Raw genomic sequence first — 14,561 nt, forward strand, 5'->3', positions numbered from 1 at the left:
CAGCTATTACATGATATTAATGCAAACGGAATCAAAATTTTACTGTCACAATTAAAAATATACATCACGGTAAAATTTTACACACCTAAGCTATATACTTAGGGCCAGTTGCACCAACCACATTTGACAGACTGATTAACGTCAGCCGGCGCCCCCGGCGCTTTACTATGAAACTTTCCATACATAAAAATTTTGCGAACTCTTTAACGATACGAACAGCTTGGTGCAACCGACCCTTAACGTAACCGTTTTTTTTTTTAATTTTGTAGAAATGTCAACAACAACTAACCACTAAACCACTTTGGGAGTAACGCTACATCATGTAGGTAGGTTTTGTTGTCTTATTTCCTGTGTTGACTCTTTATCCTGTAAATTTTACAGTGTAAAACATTCCAGAATCATTAAAACACAGTCACGATTCAAACTTATTTTGTGTAAAAAATTTACCAGCCTCGGAACAAATAAGAAATTAGAATAGGTAGACCCAGTTTTCTCGTATTTATGTTTCATTTATCTGCCGAATTTCTTGACCCTGACATTACAGTCACATTTTCTGAAGCTTTAATCTGACATCAGACATTTTCGTTATTTGTCACAACGAGTCAAAAATACTGGTATTGGCGATTACTTAATAAACATGAATCCTATTTGGATAGTGAGTGTTTGCTGACGCACCGTCTTTGCATAGATCGCCCAATGACGTCAACACTAGACCACATGAATTGAACATATAGATAGAATCTTGACTAAACTAGATAGATGTAGAAGACGTAAAGGGAAATATGCGTAAAGGTTCTTTCTAGAACGCGGTCAGTGATCTGTTTCATTATCTCATTATGTCCACATTAAACATACCAAACATACACAAACATACAGTAGTTTTCTTGTGGTGAATATACATACGTAGGTCACGGCATAAGTCTTGTCGTACTGCACTTAAACATAACGCGGCGTCGATTTGTTTACTTTATTATAAAGTACCCTCTTTGTATTGTCTAAATACAAAATATAAACAATTAGTTATTAACGCAATTTATATCGGTGATTTTTTAAATACGTCGCTATGACGTCATTTCCAACTATCGGTTATCGTGCTATTATTTTCTACAATTTTCGTCGCGGACTATCTGCTAAACAGTGTGAAGAGGAAATGAAGGAGGTATTTAGTGAGGATTGTCCGTCCTTAAGAACCATTGAGAGATGGTTCTTAAATTTTAAGCGTGGGTTATTTAATTTAGAAGACGATCCTCGTTCAGGCCGGCCGACAGAAGTCATAACTGAAAAAAACATTGAACGTGTGAGAGAAGCTATAACTAAAGATAGACGAATCACTTATAAGCAATTAGCAGAAACTCTGACGATTTCCGAACGAAGTATTGGAAGAATTATATCGAACCATTTAAATGTTAGAAAACTTTGTACCCTGTGGATACCCCACGAGTTGACCGACGCACAACGGGTGGCACGAGTAATTTGGTGCAAAAAAATGTTGAAAGATTTTGAATTGGGAAAACACAGTGCTGTAAATTCAATTATTACAGGTGACGAAAGCTGGTTGTATTTTTTTGATATACCAACTAAATCACAGAACAAAGTGTGGGTCTTCGAAGATGAAGATCAGCCTACACAAGTGAAGAAATCACGTTCAGTTGGAAAAAGAATGATCGTGTCTTTTTTTCGTAAGACGGGCTTAGTGGCCAATGTTGTGCTAGATAAACAGAAAACAGTCACAGCTCGTTGGTATACTGAAGTTTGTTTGCCACTATTATTTACAGCGTTGAAAAATCTCAGACCAAGATCCCCTATGCGCTCGTGGTATCTTCATATCGACAACGCTCCAGCGCATCGTGCTCAGTTAACTCAACAGACTTTTGAAGAATCTGGAATTCGAGTATTGGACCATCCACCTTATAGTCCGGACTTGGCACCATGCGACTTTGGTTTTTTTCCGTTTGCAAAATCACAACTAAAGGGACGTAAATTCACTTCGGAGGAGGAATTAATCGCAGCCTGGGAAACATTATGTGATTCCATTGATAAAGAAAAATGGGAGCATTGGTTTGATGACTGGTTCTTGCGTATGGGAAAGTGTATTGAGTGCGGTGGAAATTATTTCGAAAAACAATAAATACTTTTGTCATACGACAAGACTTATGCCGTGACCTACGTACATAGGTATTACTTAACTAAATACATAGTTTAATGTTATAGCTTAATTTGTAAAACGCAGATATATGTACTTATTTTAATTAAATCTAATACCTTTAAACGAGCAATTCTTGTTTATTTATATACATACATATATATTTCGGGGATCCCGGAAACGATACTAACAACTTCGATGATGTTTTCGGGGTCGAAACATCGATGTGGCTAAGTCTTATCCCTGGGAAAACGCGCATTTTTGAGTTTTTATGTTTTCCGAGCAAAGCTTGGTCTCCCAGATATTGTTACATTACGAGAAACGAAAATGCGTTTGAGCAATTATAGGCAAAAACTACTCATCTAAGGTGATCCATTTCTCGTTACCTGTAGCAGCTATTTGAACTGTCCATTTTTGGCTGTACCTACCTAATGGGCTCCGTAACTCCGTAATTCAGATGGGGACTCCTGAGGATAAATTAAGGGTATTGGACAGCTTAGCCAACGTTTAGCGTAGAATCTCTGGATTATGTTGAACAGACTCTATATATTTATACGTAACCGGTTATAATATGCACACAAGAGCTTGCAAGATGCAGATACAAAGATCACTACGAGCCCTAGATTTCTATTATTTTTGAAATAAACCCCTTAGATTCCTTAAATGGTTCAATAAGTGTGTAACCAATTCCTTATTCAGAGAAATGAATTTTCGTAGAAAGTAATAGGCGGGTAACGGTACGCACGCAGGCCGCGCTCGCGTCGCTGCGCGGACGCGGCCGAGTTGGTAATTCTCAGCACTTATCACACACTTCACCAGAAATCAACCACTTTAAGCCTGACTTACGAGCACGTATAGCCACCATTAACCTCGAGGTAAAGAAACACGAGAGTGGGCTCACAGGCGACGCAAAATGTCCTGTGAATTGTTTGGGTGAATCACCGACTCGCGGTGACATAATAAACTAAATTAACATATAATTCTGACTTTGGGTTTGGCCAAACCCCTTTCTTTTCCTTCACTCTTACTCATGTTGTTTACGATACGACTCACAGCGTTACTAGCGAATTTTAACAGGAAAATAACTTTAGTTCAGAATTAATGTTTATTAATTTGTATCATTAGACAATTGTCTTAAAGGTATTTGATAAATGATATATTATTGTATTCGAATTTATTGAAGGTTAACTAACAAAATAAAATCGTACCTACAAATTGTCAGTGCATTATTTTGATAAAGTACCTATTTAACAAGTACCTAAGTATTAAGTGTTTCATAGTACTTTATTAAAATATAATTATAGTTTATAAAATGAAGAAAAATCTCGCAAATTTAGGGTTAAAATTGAGACCAGCTTTTTTTAAGTTTTGAGAACCAAATTTTTATTAAACATAAACACGCTAAAGAAGTTATACTAGATACCTATACCTGATACTGGTAGGAATAAAAATAGGTAGGTATCGACGTATATATGTAAATCAATAAACAGATAAACTAAATACAAATATACAAATAAATATTTATACAGACATTACATGCGCTATCTATAAATAATTCATTTTTACATCATGGTATGTAAAGTGCATGCCTTAAAAAGATCTGTTTATCCGCCCTTTATTCGGCGCAAGGCGCGAGGCTGCGGCGGCCGATTGCAGCAACTTTCCGGTAATGTAACAGTCGCGTATGCCTGTAAGAATTCTGCTGCAAGTTCGTTGAACTTTCGCGAGTGCAGAACGCAGCAGGGTGGGGGAGCCACACTGGGTCACACCCGGCCGTCGGCACACTTACCTTGACTCGACGCACCGCGGCGCTGCAGCCGCCCGTCTGCCGCTGGCGAAACGCTCTCCGAACGCTCGGTCGACGGTGGAAAAGTAGGCGATACCGCCGACAATTTTCTTCGTCACAATTTTGCTTTGGGTACAGTTTTGTTGGTGTTTGTATCAGATTAGCCTTAAGTAGTACCGTAGGAAATCAATGGATGACTTATAAGTTCCTTGCTAAGATTTGAGACGCTAAACCCGATTCTGATTCAATTTTTTTATTCTGAAACTATAATGGTTTTACCTGAAACTGTTATGAAATACATGTGTCATTTCTGGACCAGAAATGTCACTGATGACAATTGACAGATCAAATCCATAACAGTTTCCGAACAAGAAAAAGGGCTCCTTTTCGAAAAAATCTTCTTGGCAACATTAGGTCAAGGTTCTTTATTTTTAGGGTTCCGTACCTCAAAAGGAAAAAACGGAACCCTTATATGATCACTTTGTTATCCATCTGTCCAGACTCCAGACCCTTCCTTTGTCTCCGGGACGCGTGGAGGTATCGAGTTGAAATTAAAACCATACCTAAGTATATTCAAGTGTACAGTCCCTTGAAGCTGTGAAAAAATCAAACTTCTAAGTAGACGTAAAAAAAAGACATAACCGATTATGCCGCAAAAAGTGTATAATTCGACATTCTTGAGGGAATCAACATTTATAGGGTACTTTCTGTTGACCTAGAGCTATAAAATTTGACAAATAATATAGTCTTATACTACAAGTACAGGGAAAAATCTGAAAACTATACATTTGTAATTGAATCATAATTCATAATATAATGATGTACCTACAAAGGCTATGGTCGGATTTTCATACATTTGCGACCTTTTATTATAGAGTATCGATTTTTTTGTGGTAAGCACCCCTAAGTGTGGGTAGTTTATGAAATAATAATTATTTTTAATAAATCTTAAAAATGACGTAAGTAAGAAACTATCAAACATAAGAAGCTGAGACTTGGCCAAAATAATAGACACCATTAGGGGTGGGTGCTTACCACAAAATAATCGCTAATCGATAATCTAAATTTTGACATCTTGAAATTTTGGTAAATGGGTACTTATAAAGAAACATACTCGTACATGTCAGTCTGTGATAATATGATAATAATACTCCTTATCATAGCACTTACCTGCTTGCATCCTAATGGAATCTGGGGTCCGCTTTGGCCACCTAATCACCTAATCCAAAAAATTAGCGACGGCTTAAATTTTTACAGAAGCGAAGCTTAAGGGGCCCACTGATTAACAGTCCGCCGGACGGTATCGGCCTGTCAGTTAGAACAAAATTTTGACAGTTCCGAACAACTGACAGGCCGATACCGTCCGGCGGACTGTTAATCAGTGGGCCCCTTTATGGGATCAGCCCGATTTTCTCGCAATGTTCCTTTACGGTAAAGCTATTTTTAAATATAAAATAGTATTTCTTACATAAGTTCCAAGAAAGACATTGGTACGAACCGGGGTTCGAACCCGCAATCTTCGTTATGAAAGCCGCACGCCACCGCTAAGCCACCAACCTATTCATGTTCGGAAAACAAACGGAAACTTTTTAATATTTTGGGGTTGCCTAGTGTAAACTTTTAGTTACCATTTTTAACGAGCCTATAAAGTGTCCCACTGCTGGGCAAAGGCCTACCCCCTAGACCAATACGGTTTCCGGAAACACCGCTCAACATCACTAGCGGTTTACCAATACATATTTAACATCTTATATCACATAAATAATAGATCATATAGCGTAGGGCTCTTGTTAGATATGACAAAGGCATACGAAAAAGTCTCCCATGAAATTCTACTTTACAAACTTCACGGGATGGGAATACGTGGTTTGGCTTATAACTGGTTTCAATCATACCTCAAAAATCGCAGGCAATGTGTAGAAATAAATTACTTTGACACTGAAACAAATGAAGTCAGACCCGTTACGTCTGATATGCGTTACACAACATGTTCCATTCCACAGGGCAGTGTATGCGGATGACTCCTGTTCATAGCCTACATTAACGACTTACCGAAAGTCCTAGACACCAACACGACTTGCGTAATGTTTGCAGACGATGTGTCACTACTTTTTAATTGCAAAAATAGCATTGAATGCAACGACCGCCTTAAAAATATTTACAGTAATCTAAAAGACTGGCTTAACGACCATAACTTAGAAATAAATTTAAATAAAACAAAAATTATACAGTTCAAACCAGTGCAAAAAAAACCTTTGGAACTATACCTAGATGTAAACGCAAGTAACGTACAGGAGGTTGAGGAATTTAGTCTTTTGGGTATAACAATAGATTCCGGAGTAAATTAGAAAGCACATATTCAACAAGTTAAAACTAGATTGTCAAAATTCCTGTATGCGCTTTATATACTAAAATCAAATACAAGTTTTGAATGTGCATTATCTGCATACTACGCAAACGCATACGCATGGCTCTGCTATGGTATTGTGCTATGGGGGGGCAGCACCGAAGCCAAGCAACTGTTTGTAATGCAAAAAAAGTGTATACGCGTCCTGGCAAATGTGCGTCTTCCAACAAGTTGTAACCCATATTTTATTGAGTACGGTTTATTGACATTGCCCTGTATTTATATACTGCACTCTGCTCTCTTTGTTCGTGAAAATCCCCACTTATTTGAAGTAAAGCAAGATAAGCAGAGAACTAGAGAGCAGTACCGAAATAAACTATTGGTCCCAAAATGTAATCTAGAAATGTATAAAAATAGCCCACACTACAACTGTACAGTCATTACTAATAAAATTCCAAATTCCATTAAACAAGAACCTCGATATGCAGGCCTCGATAACAAAAAAAATATTAATTGAAAAATGTTATTACTCTGTAAAGGATTTTATTAATGATGACAATTTATTATAAACCTAATTTAACTATAAAATTGTATTTAGAGTATAATTTGACTTTGAAAATTATTAGAATTAATTTATTTTTATTGTATGAAATTATATTTGTTTTAACTTAATTGACCCGAATTTAATTAAATTGATTTTATTATTTTTAATTAGCATTATTTGTAATTTAATCCAATTTATTTTATTTTGTTTTATTGTTTTAATTTAAATTACTTGTGTTTATTAAATCGAATTTGTTTTAACCTAATTTAAATTAGTTTTAAGTTTAAGTACCTATGTTGTGTGCCCTAGCAGGGCGTCATGGACATACAATGAATAAATAAATGAAATAAATGACTTCCAATCTCCCCGATTGACTGCAGCATCCGTCTAGTTGCTGAGAAATGCGTCGGTCGTCCCGCCATCTCCTCTTAGACCAACCATGCCGGCGTTTACTCCGTGGCTAGTTTAGCTCACCTCTGTGGGTGCATTCATCATACATGGCCTGCCTAGTCCAGTTACCAATATACAATAATAATATATTATAAACATGAGATATTAAAGAAAACAACGTTGTTTTCATACCTTTGGCCTGGGTTGAACCTAAATACCGCGTTTTACGTGTACATGTCAACAGACCCCATGCGGGCGCAGGCACCTTATCTAAAAGTCTTCGCGATTACGTGTTTTTTGCTACGACAACCGATATAAGGTACCGTATTAGTTGTTTTTATGCTTTTAACCTTTTGTACCAAGACTGACTGAAATATCAAAGACAAGTTCGTACGTTTCCGTGAAAATACGATGGAAAATAAATATGAACTACATTTGTAATATTGAGCCCCTGAAAATATGAACTTGCGAGGGTTGGTCCGCTTTGAAAATTATTTACACCACTGTGATGAGGGATTTTAAAATCATTTATACATAACGTATATAATATTATACAAATAGCCATATTGGTTGGTTAGTTCTTGAGACTCCGTGTGTGCTATTTATCATTTTATAAACAGTATTTGTTTAAAAAAATATAAGATCTTTAGGTGGCTGAATTATTGCGAATCTGGGCCGTTTTTTAAAGACTAAAAATGGTTTTAATTAAGTAATAAGTCATAGTACCGAGAAATAAATAAAATAGATTAATGACATTATTTTATTAGTAAAATTAAAAAGACATTATTTTATTATGATTTTATTGTTTAAGGCACCACATGTTTAAACAACTCTTAAGCCCATCCCACACTAGCATCTTTTGAGCGTCGGTGTCCAGTTATTGACTAGACGCTCGGAAGACGCTGTTGTTGGGTGGCCCTTATAAGTAAGTTTACAGAGGCAGCCCATTTTTTTAACTTATTAGTGGAATTACTTAGACACTACTGATAAGTGTTTTTACTTTTTTTTGTGTGTACGTATATTAAAGTCAACATTATGTTATAAAAAAAAACTGCCACTTTTATACGAAACTAAAACCACTATAAATACTAGTCACGACGAGTTTCACGACTAAAGTAACATACAATCAACAAAACCCACAACTTAATTAAATTTTGAGTCACAACAAACATATTTGAGCTACTTACATCCAGAAGGAAATTTTCCCAAAAGTATTTTACGCCACAACTATGAGTACGTAATAAAAACGGTGGCTATTGCCCCCTGCAGGAAGTACATACCACATACCTACGATTACTACTAATAGTCTAACAATCAATATATATTAAGACGGGACATCTGAATTATAGTCACTAATGAACTGTTTCTGAACATTTATTCTGCTCTATGAACAAAGGATAATTTACGACAAACCCACGCAACTATCGACATGGGCTCAACTATTATCTAATAAATAATATAACCAGTAATTTTTAACTTGCATGTAACCTTCGTCATAAACCTCTCGTGATATTTTATCTCTTTACAACTCACATCCGCTTTAATATGTAAGACAGTGACAGAGCTATTGAAAAGAGCATTAACATCTTATATACATGCTAAGGAGTTCTAAAATGTCTACGTCGTTGAAATTTGCTAATAACAGGCATTGACTTTGTGGCTCTCGAAAGAGTTCAACGTTCTTCCACCTCGCCTAGGCTAGATGGTCTCACGATCGCACACAATAGCTTTTTTGTGCAGCCTTGCTTTTGGCTATGACATCATCCTGCCAACTTGACGCTACTAGATTTATTCGAACCAAGTAGCTATATTTTTTATAATATTACCTGGTCATCAGGGTACCTACATGATGTAATAACCAAAGGCGTAGTACGATCAACAATTTCTCGCACTCTATAATTTAGTCGGCACCTCTTCAAAGTTGGTTTACATCATCTTTGAATGTAAATGATTATAGTATTATATTGTAATTCACGGCTGTGATTTTTTGCGTAATGTATTATTTAAAATAGAAAAGGACGAGAAAGTGCCGCGCCAAAACATCATGTAGCAGTGATCGTTATATATTCGCATTTACGAATATGTAACGTTGAATAATTCTGTTTTCTGAGATCAAGCGCCTTTGGTGCTTAATGCAGAAGGGACTGGAAATAGCTCCTTTGCTTAGGTATTTTCTACTAAAGAAGAGACCGTATTGTTTACCAAAATGACGGATCATACTTTAAAATTAATGCGGCATCTGCGAGTTGCATCACCCCAGTATTCATGTGTCGTACTTAATATTGATTGTATACAGTTCTTCAACGATTTATACTGTGATATAAGGGAAACTGTCATGCATTGAACAGTTCCTAGAAACACTGAATAATTCACTTTACTGCAGACAAATACGCTTTCTAAATGCAAGGCCCAGTGGCGGCACCCATCACGCTGCGTTTGCTACTTGGAATACTTGCTCGAGATTTTTTCATACGAAAGAAATTAAGTTTTTGTCACATTAGAAAAAAAAACTTTCTCCTAACTTTGTCGTTTGTTACATGCGTTGTAAGTAAATTCACCATGACGACGACAGCTTTCTTTGCAGTTATTTAATACAAGCAACTTTAGGGGATATTATGACGTACATATGTTATTTACAGTACATATGGTGTACAATTTAAAGGGAGGGGTGGGAAGGGAAGGGATTTATGTACTGTAAAACGTACGATACACGTGCGAATAGGTGATTCGCAACTCGTTTCCATTTAAAACACTCCCTTCGCTCGTGTTTTCATTTATCGCCACTCGTTGCGAATTTCCTACTTTACGCACCTGTATCGTAATGTACTAATTATTATAGTACCTACTTAAGATGCTTGTAATAAAGTGTAAGACTTTATTACAAGCTCCTTACTATAAATGTTTATTGATTTATTAACCAGTCCAACAAATTCACTGTCCTTGTTATTTTAAATAGTGCATGCATATCAGATATCCATTTTTATTAACATAATATATTCAACGTAGGGCGCGATGTTGTAATAAAGAAAGTGTACAGAAGCTTACTTGTCATTCAAAGATATTCAGTTTTGATTCCATCTACTTACCTATTTTGTTTGCTTGTGTCATCTTTACAAGTGGGAAGATTAAATAGGTGGCGATAGCGTGAAACAAAATAATAAGAATTACTAATATGTGAAATAGTTTTACATAACATCATAAGCAGAAATCGTAAATTTTATAGCATTTTTGGTGCAGCGGAGTGGTGTTAACGGAATTGGTATAGATAATTCCAACTGAAATGGTAAATTAAGATTAATATTAACGTAATTAACTCTAATTAATCATTAGGGTTGAAATTGTTTATACCAATTCCGTTAACACCACTCTGCTGCACCGAAAATGCTATAAATTAACGATGTCTGATCATAAGCTACAAAGGTTTAGAATAACTATTAAAATACATGAGTATAAAGCGACGACTACCTAGATGAGAGTTAGATTTTTGCACAAGTTTATCTCTGTCGTGGCGGCGTGGCCGTAGAGGCGGGTGCGCAAAAACCTGAGGTATAATTTCGGTGGAAGAAGGCTTTGGCCCTCGGGCGGCGGCGGTTACATAAGTTCATCTAGTTTCAAGGTCGAGGACGTTGATCCCAAATCGCTGATCGCGTCCTGTAGAGGGGAGCGACTGACCAGTTTGGATGTTCACTCCTTTTTTGTCTAACTCTACATATACATATACATCACGCATTAGAAATTAGACGCAATAGATTTTGAAATCGACGCGAAAAGATTTATAAGACCAAACATTCTGACTAGCATGCTTTATTTGCATCAATCATCAAACATTTATTCAGCAAATAGGCCACAGGGGCACTTTTACATGTTACAGAGACTAACAATTGTACAAATTGCAACTTATTATAAAATTAGAACACCTGTTTTAGTTCAACAATACAACATAAGCAAGAAATACCATGTAACTAAAACTTTCATGTCTCTCCCGAAAGGTATTTAGACATTGGATTTCGTATCCAACATATCAAACATACCTTGAGACATTCTTGCATAATTCTCCAGAGTCAAATAGTTCTCGAAAGCTGCCAATAGAATTAATGGTGCTAAAAATAAATACTATCACACCTTACGACTATTGGATCATCAACAAAATCCCACGAGATATATGACGTTTGATTGAAACAATGCATTTGGTTTTTGTTTACCTTGAAAAAAATAGGCCTATTTGAATAGCAATTTTATAAGACGAAATAAAGCGCAATTGATGAGACATAACAAATTTGAAATCAGTGTAATATACCAGTGTAAAAAATATGTTAAAATATATACATATCTATCCAAACTTATTATTTTTGATTTGACATTAGCACTACAATTCTTATAAACATACGAACCAACCGACATCTCCATATTTATATTATTTGCATATCCATATCCATACTAATATTTTAAATGCCAAAGTGTGTCTGTATGTCTGTCTATCTGTTACTTCTTCACGCTTAAACCGCTAAACCGATTTAGTTGAAATTTGGTATAGGTAGAGATATAGTTTTTCGGCCGTGATGAATAGCCGCATGGTATAACGCGGCATAGCTCTTTGGGTTTCAATATGAACAGAATTAGCAAGAAAAATTCAAAATAATTGTTTTTCGTCAAAGCATTTGCTTAAGTCGTAATTTGTTATTAATTAACAAGATTAGGACAAACGGCCTTGCCTTTTCATCCCAGCCGAAGCAAATCCATCTTAGTCCAAAACGCGCCGAACGCGTTAATCTTTTTTTATCCGATCTGTATCCCATCACTCAAACAATAGGATAAGTAGTTAATTTATGGAGAAAAAAGAAGAGGCTAGCTACCGAAGCCATAAATCATTTTATCACTCGGTCCATTTACACGAAGCATGGCATAATTTCATTACAAATTTTACACCCAGGGGTGGTCACTCGCTTTCTTTTTAAATAAATCAGGACAAAGTATGATAATAGGGCTACCCCTTTCTTTTATAGTCCGGCTACTGCACAATAAAACTCTTTCTTAAGGTTGTAAATGGTCTTTTGACTGTTTAATTCATGCGGGAGGGACAAAAATGCGGACACTTGTACATTAACAATCCTTGAATTTGAAAAGAAATTGGGTGGTTTATGATTTTAATTTTAGATCCAGATACCTACTACCTGTCGGTACCTATGTTTTAATAACAAGAATAAACTAAAATTTGCAGGCGTATTCAATGGAATTATCTTGCTTTTGTTTTCTTTATATCAAAACATAATTTCATTGTTCTACCTACTCTTTCATATTTATTTGTAACTATGTATAAGAAAAAAGTCCGAAGTAGGAAAATTTTTAGTATGTAATTTTTGCCTAATTACAAGTTATCTGTAAAGGTCTTATCAACTTTACCACATGTTATCGATTTATTAAAGTTAATTTCAGCCGTTAGTCGCGCACCAAACGCCCTTTGGTTTTCGCATTTGTCTCTAACAGGAAAGTTACTGTTCCCTTTGAGTTTCTGAACAATCGCACATACTTTTGTCACAGGAAACGTAATAGTTTCTGTCTTTGTGTTTTTTTACGCTGCAATGTGTGTTTGGGTGGATGAAGGACCGTTAGATTTTTTACTTATGGGTATTATAATGGGCACCCTTTGAAAAAAAACAAGGCTCAGCAGGTAGGGCAAATCTCTCGATCAAGGACTACGATTATGGTCGCGATTGATCATGGTATAATATTTTCTGTTTTTTGTTCAGTCCCACATTTCTGTCCCTTTATGCAAGCGTAACATAACTGTAAAGGGCTTTTGAACGGCGCAAGTAGGACGGTATTTGTAGCAAATTCTACCAGATATTATCGTATGGAGGCGTTCTTACTGAGCAGCACGTTTCGCTGTTCTGGCAGATGTTACGATTATACACATTATTATGTAGTAGAATCAGTTCTTGATTCTACTACTTTGTTAATTACAAATCAATCTCTATCTAGACTTTAGTGTAATTAATAGTCACCCTGCCCACTAACGGATCCATCGAAGTCAAATACCTTGGTAAGGCGAGCATTTGAAAAAGGCAGGTATTACAAGATTTTTTAAATCCCAGTGTAACCTGCTCAGTTCCTCTTCCAGCTCGCAGATCTTTTCGTCAGTCCTCATAGTGCGTATGTTGTGTGTTACCAGGGCCAGTCGTCGTCGGGGCGGGTAGCCGGATCTTTGCCGGAGATTCTTAGCACCCCTGACCCCGCTAATGCCCTGACCGCTACCATAGCCAGAGCACCGGGGGTCGCCGGAACCTCGGGGCCGTGGTTCTATTGTGCTCATCATGATGGGGGGTGAATGCCATAATCGCCACGCTTGGCAGGCGGGTTGGCGATCGCAGTCGAGTACACCGAATTTGAGGGACGCTGCTGCCCGTCCACCGGTGGTCTTGGACGTAGTTTAAGGACATACCCGGGTCCGAAAATAATGTAGGTAATCAAATGTATCCAAAAATTGAAATTGAAATTACGTAATAACACAACCATAATAGAACTGCAGTAAGGATATAACGTCATAGAAGGGACCTCTAGGAAAAAGAGGGAAATAAGGATATTATACCAAAATTGCCGGGCCAAATTGGTTACAAGTGGCCAAGGATCATACATGGAGGAGGCCTTGAATAATTTATTTCAAAATTTAATCAAATATGAAAATGTTAATGTTCAAGAAATAAAAGGCTTTTTATTATTTTATAATAGAACTGTTACATAGTTACTCTTTAGGTACTTAGGTATATGGTATTGTTTTCCTGATAGTGAGTAAGGTTTCCAGTGCACCAAAGGATGCATGTTCGCTATGTGGAGCCTGTCGGCTCTATTCGGAAAATGAATTAGATTTCTACTAGACTTCAACAAGTTATGATACGGATAATTTAAAGATATTTGTAAGATATATATGTCAAATTTGACGTTTCCGCGATTCTGGAGATCCTCTTGAACGATTTCGACAAGTTATGACTTAGATATCCAGGTCACATCTAGTCGATATCTAATGTAGATCTAGTTGATCTCTAAATCGTCTCAAGATCTTGTGATTATCTCAAAATCCGAATAGGCCTGTGTATTTGTCCCTAATTAATGTGAATTGATCCTTGTATGCGTAAACGGTGAGCAAGGCGCGTGTAAACTCAACTAGAATTAATGAATCAATTAAATGATTAAGATTACATTCGTAGTTGATGTTCATTTTGCACTGGGATCTCGGAAACGGCTCTAACGACTTCGATGAAATTTGCTAAATATGTGGGGTTTTTCGGAGGCGATAAATCGATCTAGCTAGGTCTTATCTCTGGGAAAACGTGAGTTTTTATATGTTTCCCGAGCA

Source organism: Cydia splendana, chromosome 9 (genome assembly GCF_910591565.1).
Source record: "Cydia splendana chromosome 9, ilCydSple1.2, whole genome shotgun sequence".
NCBI classification, from domain to species: Eukaryota; Metazoa; Arthropoda; class Insecta; order Lepidoptera; family Tortricidae; genus Cydia; species Cydia splendana.